This window comes from Lepisosteus oculatus, chromosome 16, assembly GCF_040954835.1.
Source record: "Lepisosteus oculatus isolate fLepOcu1 chromosome 16, fLepOcu1.hap2, whole genome shotgun sequence".
Classification (NCBI taxonomy): Eukaryota; Metazoa; Chordata; class Actinopteri; order Semionotiformes; family Lepisosteidae; genus Lepisosteus; species Lepisosteus oculatus.
The window spans coordinates 12613420-12626663 of NC_090711.1; the positions used below are offsets into that span (position 1 = coordinate 12613420).

Sequence of the window (13244 nt, forward strand, 5' to 3'; positions counted from 1 at the left end):
CAACAAGTGATAAAAAGAAGTCTTGAGCTTTTCTGTAGCCTAATAGCCACCCTTACCTGCCATAATTACAGCTGTGGCTTATGATGGATGAAAGTTGTGTATAATATTAAAAACAACCATCAGTGTAGTCGCCATTACAGGTAAGGTCCAGTATGTTACTAATTATTAAGATTAAGATCACTTTGTCTATAAACAATTTCTTGTATCAGGATTTGTCTTTTCACATACCCCAACACAGACAGGGAGAGAAGCCTGGGGGCAGTGTACTAGGTCAGCCATTTATATGGTGCTCCTGGAGGGGCCCAGCAGAGTAAGATTCCTCTGCCAGCTGCAGGATTTGAACTGGCAACCTTCTAGACACAGGCACAGATCCTTAGCCACAGAGCCACCACATCCACAAATACTGAAACATCCCTTCTCACTCTTCCTTCATCAATTTGTAATTAAAGGGTAAGCTATACCCTTTATAAAAATACATCTAATACAAAATATACAATTCCATTCAGTTTAGTAGGAGGAGTGATTTTAGAAAGGAATTTCTAAACTAATTAACCTATCAGACACCTGTTTTATGAACAAAGACCAAAGATGGAAGAGGTTGAGTTTGGTGGATGCTAATTAGGCTTAATCATGACAGAGAACACATGTTATTTTAATCATTAATATAAAGGTTCAGCAGATTAACTGCTTTGGACAAACACCCCAGAGACCTTGCAGCCATTAAACATCCATTATCCAAATGTGAACGATTTTGCTGGATGTTAGGACTGATTGAATGAGAGCCTTGATATGTCAATTTTCCTCAAACCTCAGGTGATAGAAATTAGTCTGTTTACGGCAGCTGTGGTGGCTGTTCTGATCAGCTTGCATATTCTCTGTTTGTGGTATTTTGGCAGGATTGTTTTATCCTAAAAAGAGGTTAAAATAGACTTCTTGATATAAGACAAGGTTCAGAATAAAACACTATCACAGCAAGGCTGCTGGAGAGCCTTTCCACATCTCTCTTTCTCTCTGATTTTGCTGATTCATGCTGTAGAGTGCTGTGTCTTATGAACACAAATCAATATTCCAAAGATTTTGGAAAGGATTCATAAGCATGAAACCTAAGAAGGAGAACTTGCTTCTTTTTCTCGTCGAATATCATCATTTTCAGTGAAGGTCATCGCACAGGTGTGCTTGTTTTATTGTTTGCTGTTTGTGCCACATGGATAAATAACACTCTGAAGTGGAAAAAAAACATCTTGACAACCTACAAGTCACAATTTCATACTTGAAGAGGTCCAGATTTTGTCCTCTGGGAGAACAGAGCAATTGACCACACGGTAAGTTTGTTTTTCCATTTTCTTTTAAAAAAAAAAAAAACAGGCTTCACTGAGTACACTTTGATATCAAGGTGATTAGAGACAAAGAAACATCAGAATCTGGATTTTAATCTGGATTTGATCAGAAATCTTTTTTTTTTTTTCTGCAGTTACCACTACCCTTGCCATTGGTTACCAATGCTCTCTGGTATACAGTCAATTTCAATTTGTCCATCCAAACAGCTGACAATACTTGCTCCAAACTCAGATTGGGCCTTATTTTGGAAATGACTGCCCATCAACCTTCAGAATTCAGCACCTGCTGTACAACATGTAGCCTGCAGACAGATGCATCTTCCTCATTTCAGCGTTTCATACTGTACCTGTTCTTGTCCATCTCTCTGCTCACTTTCTGTTGCTTGCTAAGATGGAACGTGTTTGGATAAACTTCAACAGATGCCGAAATAGAGGTTTGGATGAAGAGCTCAACGTTTTGTTTGACTCTCTTTCTGTTTTTCTGTGTAAAATGAACCTCTACCTGTTTCAATGTGAAAACAAATTTCGGAAGGCTGAGGGTTGTCAGTTCTACCTTGAAATGATAAAACAATGGGGGTCCTAGTTTAAAAACTGTAAGATTGCAGTTTCTATTTGGATGCATTCTTGAGAGCTTTATTTCAGTTTTGATGTCATCTGCAGATTGAGCATATAAATGCTGGTGGCAGCCCACTCTCTGGTTTAATGCATCTCGAAAGACTTGCATTTGGCCGTGCCAGGTTACTGCTCCCAATTTTTGGTGAGGGGCCCTGAAAAAGTAAAGCAAGCCAAAAAAGCTTTTAACAAAGGAGTTCTGGCAAGAAAGCTCTAGCTATTATGTTCCTTATCAAAACCGAACACCTACAAATACAGGGTTGCTTCTTTCAGAAACATTGCATCTTTCTAAGACCACATTTGCAGAAGCAATAAAGATAGAAATGCTGGCTATGGTTCCTTTAATACTCATTTGAATTGCTTGCCAGCAGTTTCGATAACCTAATGTGGAACATTATTCTTGAAGAGCCTAGCTTTGGGAAAGTTGTTGTTAACTACTGTGCATAAGTATTGTATTGTCAGATATTTAGAAAGACTGATTTAAATTCTTTGTTGAAGTTTAGCTTTCCTCATTATTGCTAAGGGTTGCCTGCCAAATATTGGAAGCCATCAACAGAGTTTGCTTTGTAATTCACAGACGTTATGCACAACAGGGTGTCTTAAGAGTGAAACAATAGGACTCCAAACTCGCAACAGGCTTTGCAAGTCCACCTCTTGCAGATAAAGCAGAAAGGCAACGTGTCTTGTGGAGAAATATCCCACGTGTGGGGCTGTCTTCTAACTCAGAAAATTCAAAGTAGATGTACAGTGGAAGCTGTAGCTGCCCTGTGTTAATTCAGTACTTGTAGGTCAGCCTACGCTGGAAATACTGTAACAAGTTATTTAAGTACAGGCCTCCCATAGGGAAGTGTTGTGTAACATCCATTAAAATGACTGCTGGACTGCTAATCATGAGTTTGCTAGGAAACTGAACAAATAGGTCCATGAGCACCCAGAGTCCAGATGCCACTTCAGGGCTGACACAATCAGGCTACCGCTGATACATCCTCTAGCTAGAATCGAAAGGCTTTTTCTTCAAGAGGCCGGTTTCTGTCATTATAATTAAGGCAGCTGCACATCTCCTTCTGCATGCCCATCTTGCATGTGTACATTCCGTTCTCGGAGTGCCTCTTCGTTCTTACTCTAATTGATGATTCTGAAGTGCTTACTTCCCAAATGTAGGGCATTTCAAAAGCAAGGCTTCAGCGTTACGGCAGTACCCGAGTGTGCTTGCCTGATCAAGCCACTGCTGTTTGAAATGGATGCCTCTTCAGATCACTCGCTTGTATCGCGTTGGAGTACATCCTGAGGAAGTCGAATGTGTTGCTCTTTAATGGAGTAAAGAAACCTGCATTGTTCCTAGATGTTTCTGCAAATGCTTTTCATACTGTATTCCTCTCAGGGTCGAAGTATGAAGTAGTCCTCAACTCCCCCTATTTAAAAAAAAACAAAAGAAAAAAGTAAGTTGAGCTTGTTGGGAACTACTGTTAATGTTCAGCTTTTGTTTTTTCACAATTTTAGTAGGAAATTACATCCCACACTGTTCCATGTAAGGCTTTTTTTACATAAAATGCTACTATGTGTAAGGCACAATACAAAATATAATTATATTTGTGCTTCAATTGCAGTTTATAAGAGGATAGGGTGAAAAATGTAAATCGGATTTTATAAAGTAATGTATCTTGAAAACAAAACAATGTTGCCACTACTAGATTACATTATAAACAGATATATGAAATAATAACAAAGGAGAATGTCTTTATTACAGAGCAACATCATAATAATGAAGACGGGCATGGCTGCAATTGAAATATGGCAAGTTGTAAGCTCTCAGGTCACAGAAATTGCATTAAGTGCAAAGAATAAATATTAGAAATGCTACCCATCTCAGTTCAGCCTTAAGCAAGACTGTTTTGTGTTTCACTATTGAAACTAACAAGTAACCATGAAATTACTTTAAACACTGTTCTCTATATCGCATCATGAGCAACTGAATTGCGAAAATAAACACTGACATCTCATTGGGTTCTCTGTCCTTATAATGAAAATCTTGTATTTGAACTCATTTGAACAGTGCACTAATGCTTGCCAAAGGCAGTGAATAAGTGTTTATAACTTTTGGTGCACTTGACAAGTGGCAAGACTATCATCTGCTTGCTAATTTAACAATTATAATTCTGCATTATTTAACGTTCTGCTAAAGGCATCCTGAGATTGCTCTGGGGGCTGCGGGAATAGAATTATTGCACACCCTCTATAACAAGTTCAAGAATGACAAGCCTAGAGTCCGTCAGAGATGGTAATTTTAATATTGCATGCATACCTTTGCTTTGCCTGTTAAAAACAAACAAGTCAGCTCTTCAAATATGTATAATTACAGTTTTTAACAGGCAAATTAGTCCTTAGTGATCCACTCTATAGCATTTTTTTAAAATGCAGAACTAATGCAGCAATGTCAGACTTGTGTTGTCAGCTTTTTTTCTCATCAAAATGAGGCCTGAATTTAGGTTTAAACGGAGAGAAAGGTAGAACTGTGAGAACTTCTGCAATTATGGTAGGAAAAAAAAGGTTTTGCTATTTTTAAAATTGCCTAAGAAACTAACAACAGAAACTTTTGATATATAATTTACCTTGTTTGGAAATAAGTGGGTATTTACTGATGGTAAATTTATGCTCCTAAAATGAAATATACTGGAAATGTTTTGTGTGACTATGGCACAAGAGTAAAATTATTTTACAATTATATCTTGGTAATACCGGCTTCAAATTTTTGTTAGTGTAATATCGTTTACTAATCAAATTGACCCAATTTTCACTTTTATACCACATTGACCAATCATGGTACAGTATGTATTGCCTGTTCCAGATTCTTCAACACTTTGGAAGAGCAATAATATTTTTTCCTTGAAATGATGAAGGGATATTCTTAATGGACTGCAGTGTGGGTGTTATGATATAAATTAAATTAAATGCATATGGGATATGTCTGTTCTCTTCTGCCTGTGAATTAGTCTAATGGGCTGCAGTCTATGCAGTGGAAGGTGCACGTCAATTTTATGCAATGCATATTCATTGCCGTGTACTGTCTCTGATTTAGTGCTAAGCAAAGGACATTGAATTTCTTTTTTCTATTAAAACCGGAGGCCCCGAGTCATCCCATCGTGATGCAGACAGCAGCAAAAAAATGAATTCCTGTAGGATTTAAATAGGTCCCTATCTTAATTACACCGGGCGAGTTTATTTTCAGAATGGATTTTTCTAACACATCACGCCTCCTGTGTAGTTTTTCTATTTTCTATTACGTGTTTATTAAGATCCTCCATTAACTATCCCCTCCATCCACTCATTTTCTAACTGCTTTATCCAGTTCAGACTCATGGGGGAACAGGAGCCCACTCTGACAAGCAGCAGGTACAAGACAGGTCATAACCTGGACAGGGCACCAATCCGTCACAGGGCTGACACTGGTCTGGGCCAATTTTTCCAGAAGCCAAATATCCTACCAGTATGTTTTTGGACTGTGGAAGGAAACCCACCCGAACACAGGGAGAATGCCCCAGATCTGAAAATGAACCCAGGGCCCAAGAGCTGCAAGACAGCAATGCTAACCACTACATCTCCATGCCACCCTCAAATAATTGTCTGTTAGTGCTGGGGTCTCTGTTTGCCTAAAGAATCAAAGGAATACATCTGCTGTTGGAAAGATCCATATTCCCAGGAATCGGAACAACTTGGAGCAGATTCAGAGATACAAGGTGCAAGGCAAGAGCCACACAAGTGTCAGAGGAGCACACTAACTTAGCCAGCATGTTCAGGGGGTTTTTGGAAGGTGGGTTTTGAACAGGTGCTCAGTTTTCTTCCATGCAAGCAAGCGAGAGAACATGCAAAGCCACCACAGGCTGAAAAACAACCCAAGAGCTCCAAGGCAACAGTGCTTACTGCTGCCTAACTGTGAGTCTCCAAGGGAATGCAAAAGATTCAGAATTATGCATCATATAGAATTGCTGAAGTCAACCAGGAATAACGAAGAGAAAGATGCACAGTGAAAAATGACTGATTTGTTGATTGTAAGCAATGGTTCATCTAATAACATTTCTTAGATCTGCCATTTAATCCCAAAAACAGACTCCTTTTTTAAAAAAAAAAGAATGATGGTTTAGGGCATATTGTGATGGGTAGAGTCGATGACAGTTGTGTACTGTATATCTATGCTTTTGCCCCTGTGTCTTATGTCCCAAATTAGCACTTTCTGGAGATGTAATTGTATCACTCAGCATTCAGAGATCGCTCGAGAAACAACTTTGAAGCTAAAGTGATTCAACAAAGGAAATGTGATCCAAAGCCAGTGTGGTCTGTGAACGCCTCTCTCCTGAATGTCCTGTGTCTTTGTTTTACCAATGGATTGACCGTGTCTCTATCTCTTCTGCTCAAGTGTCTTTCTTGTTGCTTCTCTCTGAGTTGTTTCTAGTCTTGTAACATCCTTTTGATGGGGCGGGATCCAAACCAGAAAGCAGTTTTCTAAATGAATTCTTATTAGAGTGTGGTATTAATTTAATTGATTGCCTATATGAAATATTATAGTGCTTACGGGCACAGTTTGCCTTTCTACCAGAATCCACGACACGCATACTGTAGATCACAACACGTTTACAATATGTGCACACAGCACATGGCAGACAGCTTTACACTTCAACAACAGATAAACACAATTTAACAACAGAGCAACCCCTGCATACTCTTATTCAAATAACCAGATGAAAATTAAGTACTATGGAAAGAAAAGTGCACTGAATTACTAAATGTGTAGTACTGTATGTTGTGTAGTTGTTGGTTCCTTTGACTATCTTGGTTGGAATTGAGGCACCTTTTGCTGTTTAGAATATATAAACATGAAGCAAACAGTTATTTTTTTTTTCTTTGGGATAGGTTTGGTCAATGAAACTGTCCTCAATGATGATGATAAACTTAATTTTATATAGCGCCTTTAAAGCTGCCTTTTCAAAGTGCTTTACAGAATTACAGCAGAAGAAGGTTTTGAGTTTGGATTTAAAGGAGTTTAGAGAAGGTGACTCTCTGATATCCTTGGTGAGAGAGTTCCAGAGCTTGGGGGCATAACAGGAGAAGGCTCTGTCACCCATAGAGTGTAGATGGGCTTGGGGGGACAGTTAGGAGACCAGAATTAGAAGAGTAAAGGTTGTGAGGTGGGGAGCAGGGTGATAATAGTTCAGACAGGTACTAAGGTACCAAGCCATGCAGAGCCTTATAGGTGAGCATGAGTATTTTAAAGTCCACATGAAATTTAACAGGAAGCCAGTGCAAAGAGTAATGTGGTCACTTGCACTAGACCTGGTCAGGTTTCTGGCTGCTGAATTTTGGACAAATTGCAGTTGTTCGAGGTAGATTTAGATACCCCAGCGAGTAGAGCATTACAATGGTCAATTTGAGACGACACAAATGTGGCGATCAGCTTTTTGGCCATGGTTAGTGATAGCATAGGGTGTAGTCTCGTGATATTTATGAGGTGGAAATAAGATGTTTTGACAATATGCTGCATGTGGGGGTCAAATATTAAGCCAGAATCTAATATCACTCCAAGGTTTTTCAATTTACAGATAACCATCTACAGATATGGTTACAGGATTGGCTTTACAAAGTTGATGGGGGGGTGCCAATAAGCACTGTGACTTCAGTCTTGTCACAGTTAAGATGCAATTAATTCATCCAAGTTTTTACAGTATGTCAGAGATGCAATTAGATAGAATTGAGACAGCCACATCAGTGTCAGTTTTGGTATGGATGTATATTTGAGTATCATCTGCATAGAAATGATAGCTGAGGCCATGTTATCTTAAAAAAAGACCATGTGGAAACATGTAAATGCTGAAGAGTGAGGGACCCAGTATTGAGCCCTGAGGAACACCAGACTTAAGACCAATTTCAGACCTATACCCATTAAGAGAGACAAAGTGACAGCGATCAGTCAATCAAACTGTCAATTAAGATTTTCATGGAGAGCTCTGAGTAATGTTAAAAAAAAAAAAACTGACTCAAGTGAGGTATTTATTGCAGTACACTTCTTAGTCTCGCCAAACAGTTGTGGTTATGCTCTTAAATTGTATTTGTTTGACTGCAGCAGAATGTAATGCAAGTTTTCCCTAATAATAACATCATCAAAACTTAACTGAAGATTTGAAAGATGAGAGGATACTGAAGTCAACTTTGAAAATGGAAAAATGAATTGCTCCTCATCAAGTCTAACTATGATCTAAATTGAAAGAAATGGACTATGAGCAAATGGTAGCAGGGCTTTTCTCTTGCTCTAAGTCTCTCTGTATTTCTCCCATTTTTAAGCTCTCATGAGGACTGCGATCTTAAAGGTGGGAGGGAAGGAGTCATGTTGGATTGTTTTGGGTGAGAGTTTTCATTTTTGCTAATGAAATGGTGAGTGCAGTTTGATGTGAAACGCCCCTGGTGGTGGAATAGTGTCTTTCATACAAGACACGAAGACGGAGGTTGATAATCATATTGTCTAGGCCTTATGAGGACCTTCCTCTCTGAGACGTCCCTTTTAATAACAGGCTGAACAAGTAGAGAAATGGAGGAAGCACAGCCTCCCACACACATGCCACTAGAGTCCTTCAGCGAACATAACTGAGACTCGTACTCTTTCTTTAAACTTCTTCTCTATAAAGCTGAGGAACTTTCAAAACTGATACTTGCTGCTCTTCTTTGTAGCAATGTTCAAGGACCTCAGTAGTAATCTTGAATTCTAGTTTATTAATTTCATTTAATCTCCGCTAACACCAACACGCACATCCCCCCCTCTCTCAAATGGAAACAATATTCCACAACAACAGTTGTGGTTGTTAGGCCATTCATATGCAGTATCTTTTCCAAAACAATACATGCAAGGGGAAAATTTGCTAATGTACAGTAACACACATGCACACAAATGGCTGAAGCATTCACTTAATTGTCACCTTTGTTAGAAGTAGTGCAGGTGTTTCTCTTCCACCCTTCTTAACAGCAATTCCTATTTTTTAGGAGTGCCGATCTTCAGCGCATTCTGCTTTGTATCTTGACTACCATTATTCCACTTAAGGAGATTTGCTACAAAACCTTATTGAGAATTAATAAAGTGTATAAATAGCAGGGGTGAGGTATGTGCAGTGATTACTTTATATCCAGGGTCTGAACAAAAATCCATACTAATACATCTCAGTCTAGGGTTATATATACAGCAGGTATGTTACAATGAGCTAGATATTGATTATCTGTCCAGTTTGTTACCTAGTATGGCATAAATCTTTAGAAAGCCTTCGACTGAAATACATAATCACCTCACCCTAATCTTTTTTTTTCAGTCTGCTGTTCCAACTTCAAAGGGCACACCTTTTGTAATACCTTGTTTTTAACTTCAGATCTTCAGTTACATTTTCTTAACCTCTGTTTTTCTGTTAATAGTATGTAAAATGTATTTGAAAAACCTTTGCCTTGGGTAGAACATTTAAAACCCAAACACTTTGTAATGATTTATGTGAAACATTTTCATAGAAGAAATTAGGAAATGATGTATTTGAAAATGAAAGTTGTAGTTGAAAGTGTCGGTGTATTTATTTTTGACTGAAAATACTTAAGGGGATACTAACCAAGTAGATAAAAAGTAAATGTAAAAATATTGTAGCTGCATACTATGACAATAAATTAGAGTCTAAATTCTAGACTCAGTAAAGTATGTTGCTTAATATTTTTTCGCATTAAAACCATTTCAGACTTGAAATCTGTAGTTCATTCTATAATCTGTTGGTTTAACATGTGGATGATGACATAGAATTACACTATTGTTTGAAGTCACAACTGTTTAACTGCTTTCAGCTGTATATGTACTATATATCTGGAGCTGTGCTATAGCTGGTGTGTGTGACATTCTTAATATTGTTTTTTGTTTATACTCGGATTTTCATTTAAGACTTGAAACTTTGCTATTGAGTATGCCTGAAAAAATAAGAATGAAAATTCATTCATATTTTTTTAAACGGTGCATTTTATTTTCTCCTGAAACAGAGGTGATAAGCTGTCTGGGGTGCTGACAAATGTTTAACAAATAATTGCTGCACAACTCATCTTGAAACCATGCAATTCAAATGTACAGTAGCACAGAGATCTTGCATAATTTGGTTTGACTTTCTCCAGGTGCAAATGCATTTTTCAACAGGATCTTCGTCTGCTAGGCTGCTCAGTAATGTGGCCGTCTCGTCTCATCCATCAGCCAGGTTTTCTCTGCAGTACATCTCCGATGTCGGAGATTTGCCAGCTAATTTTCCCCCTGAGCTCCAAGGTCCCCATTTCAAATGCATCAATGCAAATGTAATTCTGGAATTTCCACCTTTTCTTAAGCACCAGAACAGGAACCAGCATTTTCAAGCAAACTGTTATTGCCCATGCAGTTGGGTTTGAAATACTGGAAAGTGCATGGAGTGGATGTATGAGTACTAATCTCTCCCTGGTTTTCATTAACATTACTTCAATAATCCATGTTAAACATAATTCTGTGCTGATAGTATACAAAATGAGCATATAAGACATTTTTCTAAAATAAATAACCAAGTATCCAAAAACATCGGTGGAATAACTTTTTGGGGGATTCTGGGTTGCAAAGGCACAGGATGAAATTAAAAATTATATTTAGGAGTACAAAAACAAGAGGATCTCCTTTGCACACGCAGTTGTGGAGCAAACTCTACCACGTTGTAGCTTCCATGATCCTTCAAGAAAGATCCTTCTTGACAAGATCTTCAGGATCAGCTGTCAAAACGTTTACAACAAAAATTCAAGAGGGATAACGGCAGCCAAATTCAGCTGGTCTCAGCTGTCCCAAATCGTAATTACTACTGACATTGTTTTCTTAAGTTAAAAAACTGCACAGTACACACAGTACCTGTAAGCCCTTTCAGTCCTTCATATCTGTCTTTTGTATCCTAATTCTACCTGTACCAAGCAGCCTCTTGGTTCACACCTCTCAGAGGTCCCAGCTTTCTAACCTCATGGCCAGGGGGCTGTGCCTTATCCAAACAGATTAAGACAAATTTACTATGACTGAACACTCAAATATTTCCCATATATAACTTGTGGGTGGTGTTATTCCCAGTGAACTGCTATCGCCCAGGCAATCTAAAGGAGATGATGTACACTAATTTTTAAGCTTTCTTTTAAGTGAAGAAAAAGGGGGAAGTTCTTCTTTCTGGCACTGAAGGCTCATTATGTCTGGGATTTAAGAGCTGGAGACTCAATGCCTGAACCGGTAAATGAGGGTTTCACAGTGGGCATCTCCAACTGTTATAATGAACCTCATCAAGTCCAAATGGAGAGATAATGAAACCACTTGTGAAGGTTTGTGAGGAAAAAGGGCAACTGAAAGACCCCCAGCAGGTTCCCATCACAAAAGACCAATTTGTTCCTACTCTTGCGCTCCAAAGTATTTTTTATTTTGGAATGCTGAGCGATGTAGCACTCACGCACAGTTATGGCCATTTTTAATAGTAATCAGTTTTGTAAACATCTTTTACAGTCAAATAGTCTGCCTTCTTGCAAATATACCTCTTTCTCGTATTGGTTAGAAAAACGCAATGTATGAATATGCAAATGTCCTGTAAAAGATGAGTAAATTAGAATTAGTTGGTAGGGATGGGCTTAACCATCTCGTTTACTGCATTTTCCACATATGTATTTTCAGTGAGTTGATGTCGGAAGAAGGCACGTCTAAAATTTGTGCTGGTAGCTGTATTCAGCTCATGAATGAGGTCAGGGAAAGGTTCCAGCTGAAGAACGATGAGAAAATGTTTGCTTTGACCTTGGTGAGTTTTGTCAGATAACTGCGGTGTCTTTAATCGCCGACCAAATCGATCGTAACCTCTCGGGCGGCCAGGGGTCAGGCCTGTATCACAGATTAGTCAAAAAATAGAAAAGATACTTCTATTGAATCGTTAAATTTCAGAAGCAGGCAGGATCACAGGTCAAGCGGATGATTATCTTCTCAATGAGCTGGAATAGAGCTGTGATTGAACCTCATTTACTGTGCAAGGTGATGGAACCCCAGCTTTTAGCCTTTCTCATCATTGCTGGCCAATTACCATCCTGATATTAGTGAGCCAATTGTTCCATTTTATCATCACCCCACCTCAACTGCAGTTTCAAAATCTCACCACTGTTATGGCCGCAGGCTTCATAAAAGTCGTGTAACACCTCTGTTAAACTGTCAAGCTGATTCGCTGAAAGTGAACTGATTATTTTAACACCATCTCAGAAGATCCTAATTAAACTGGAGTGTAGCAGTTTCTTCTTTTGACAAAAGAAGGTTTGGAAGGCTACAGTTGTCTGTTTTTACTTTGACATAGTACAGAAGATGGGGAAAACAAGTGATGTAATGTGTGGCAATCAGTATATCATCAGCAGCTGTATGATGGGTTACTTATGGATTCGGAAGCTGGATTTTCTGTAGTTGTTAAAACAGCACTGAACCAAGCAAATGCAAACAGAAAAGACACCTGGTACACTTGCACAATGGAGTCTAATGGACTATTGATTCCTTGGATGCTAAATATCTTTTGCGTGGTAAGATATTTCACCACGACGGTAATGAGAATTAAGGGGAACAAACTAATTAAAAGCAAAGTATATTGTCCTGTATCTGACCTACCTCTGGTTTCCTTAGTTGACTAATGAAATTGGTTAGAAAAGCCTTGGTTTGTTGGGATGAATGCGGTTTATTAGAGACTAAAAACTCAGACGGGCTCTTTTTTTGCGGTTTCCTGCGTTGTTATGAAATGGCTTCCCAGTGAGGAAAAACAAAACCATAATGCAGTAAAGTGACTCTTTTCCTCTAATAGTGTTTAGAAAAAAAAAAGGAAACATCAGTTGAAGTGGTTTCCTCTTAAAGAAGACTAATGCAAGTAGAAGTGCTCATTTATTTTGTCTTATTATACACTACATCCAGCCTTACTATTGCTTCATTGGAATAGCAATGTAGCACCACCTGGTGTTGAATGCTAACCTATGGCCATTGGCATGCCATGCCTGGTCTTGTGGGTGCAGTGTACGATTTTGTTTTTAGAAGTAAAATGGATGCACAGGCATTCTTTGCAGAACTGCTCACCAAATGTTAGAATAGATCCTGAACACTTCAAGAAATCTGAAAAGGGAAGTTGAGGTTGCAATGTAGTATAACACACGCGTATTGTGTACACTTCCAGTGTTTTGGTGGGCAATCCCACTAAAGTATACTGTAAGTCAGTTTTGCTAGATTTAAAGTTTAAGAGT

At 38.6% G+C, this 13244-nt stretch overlaps 1 long non-coding RNA gene across 1 annotated transcript in view; it reads left to right on the forward strand.

Moving 5' to 3' along the window:
- The first annotated feature begins 858 nt into the window (after window positions 1-858).
- Window positions 859-13244, forward strand: part of LOC107079558 (uncharacterized) — a 124317-nt gene continuing 111931 nt past the window's right edge. Inside the window, exon 1 of the long non-coding RNA XR_001480505.2 lies at window positions 859-1322. This is a non-coding gene — a long non-coding RNA (uncharacterized lncRNA). The remainder of the gene's footprint in view (window positions 1323-13244) is intronic.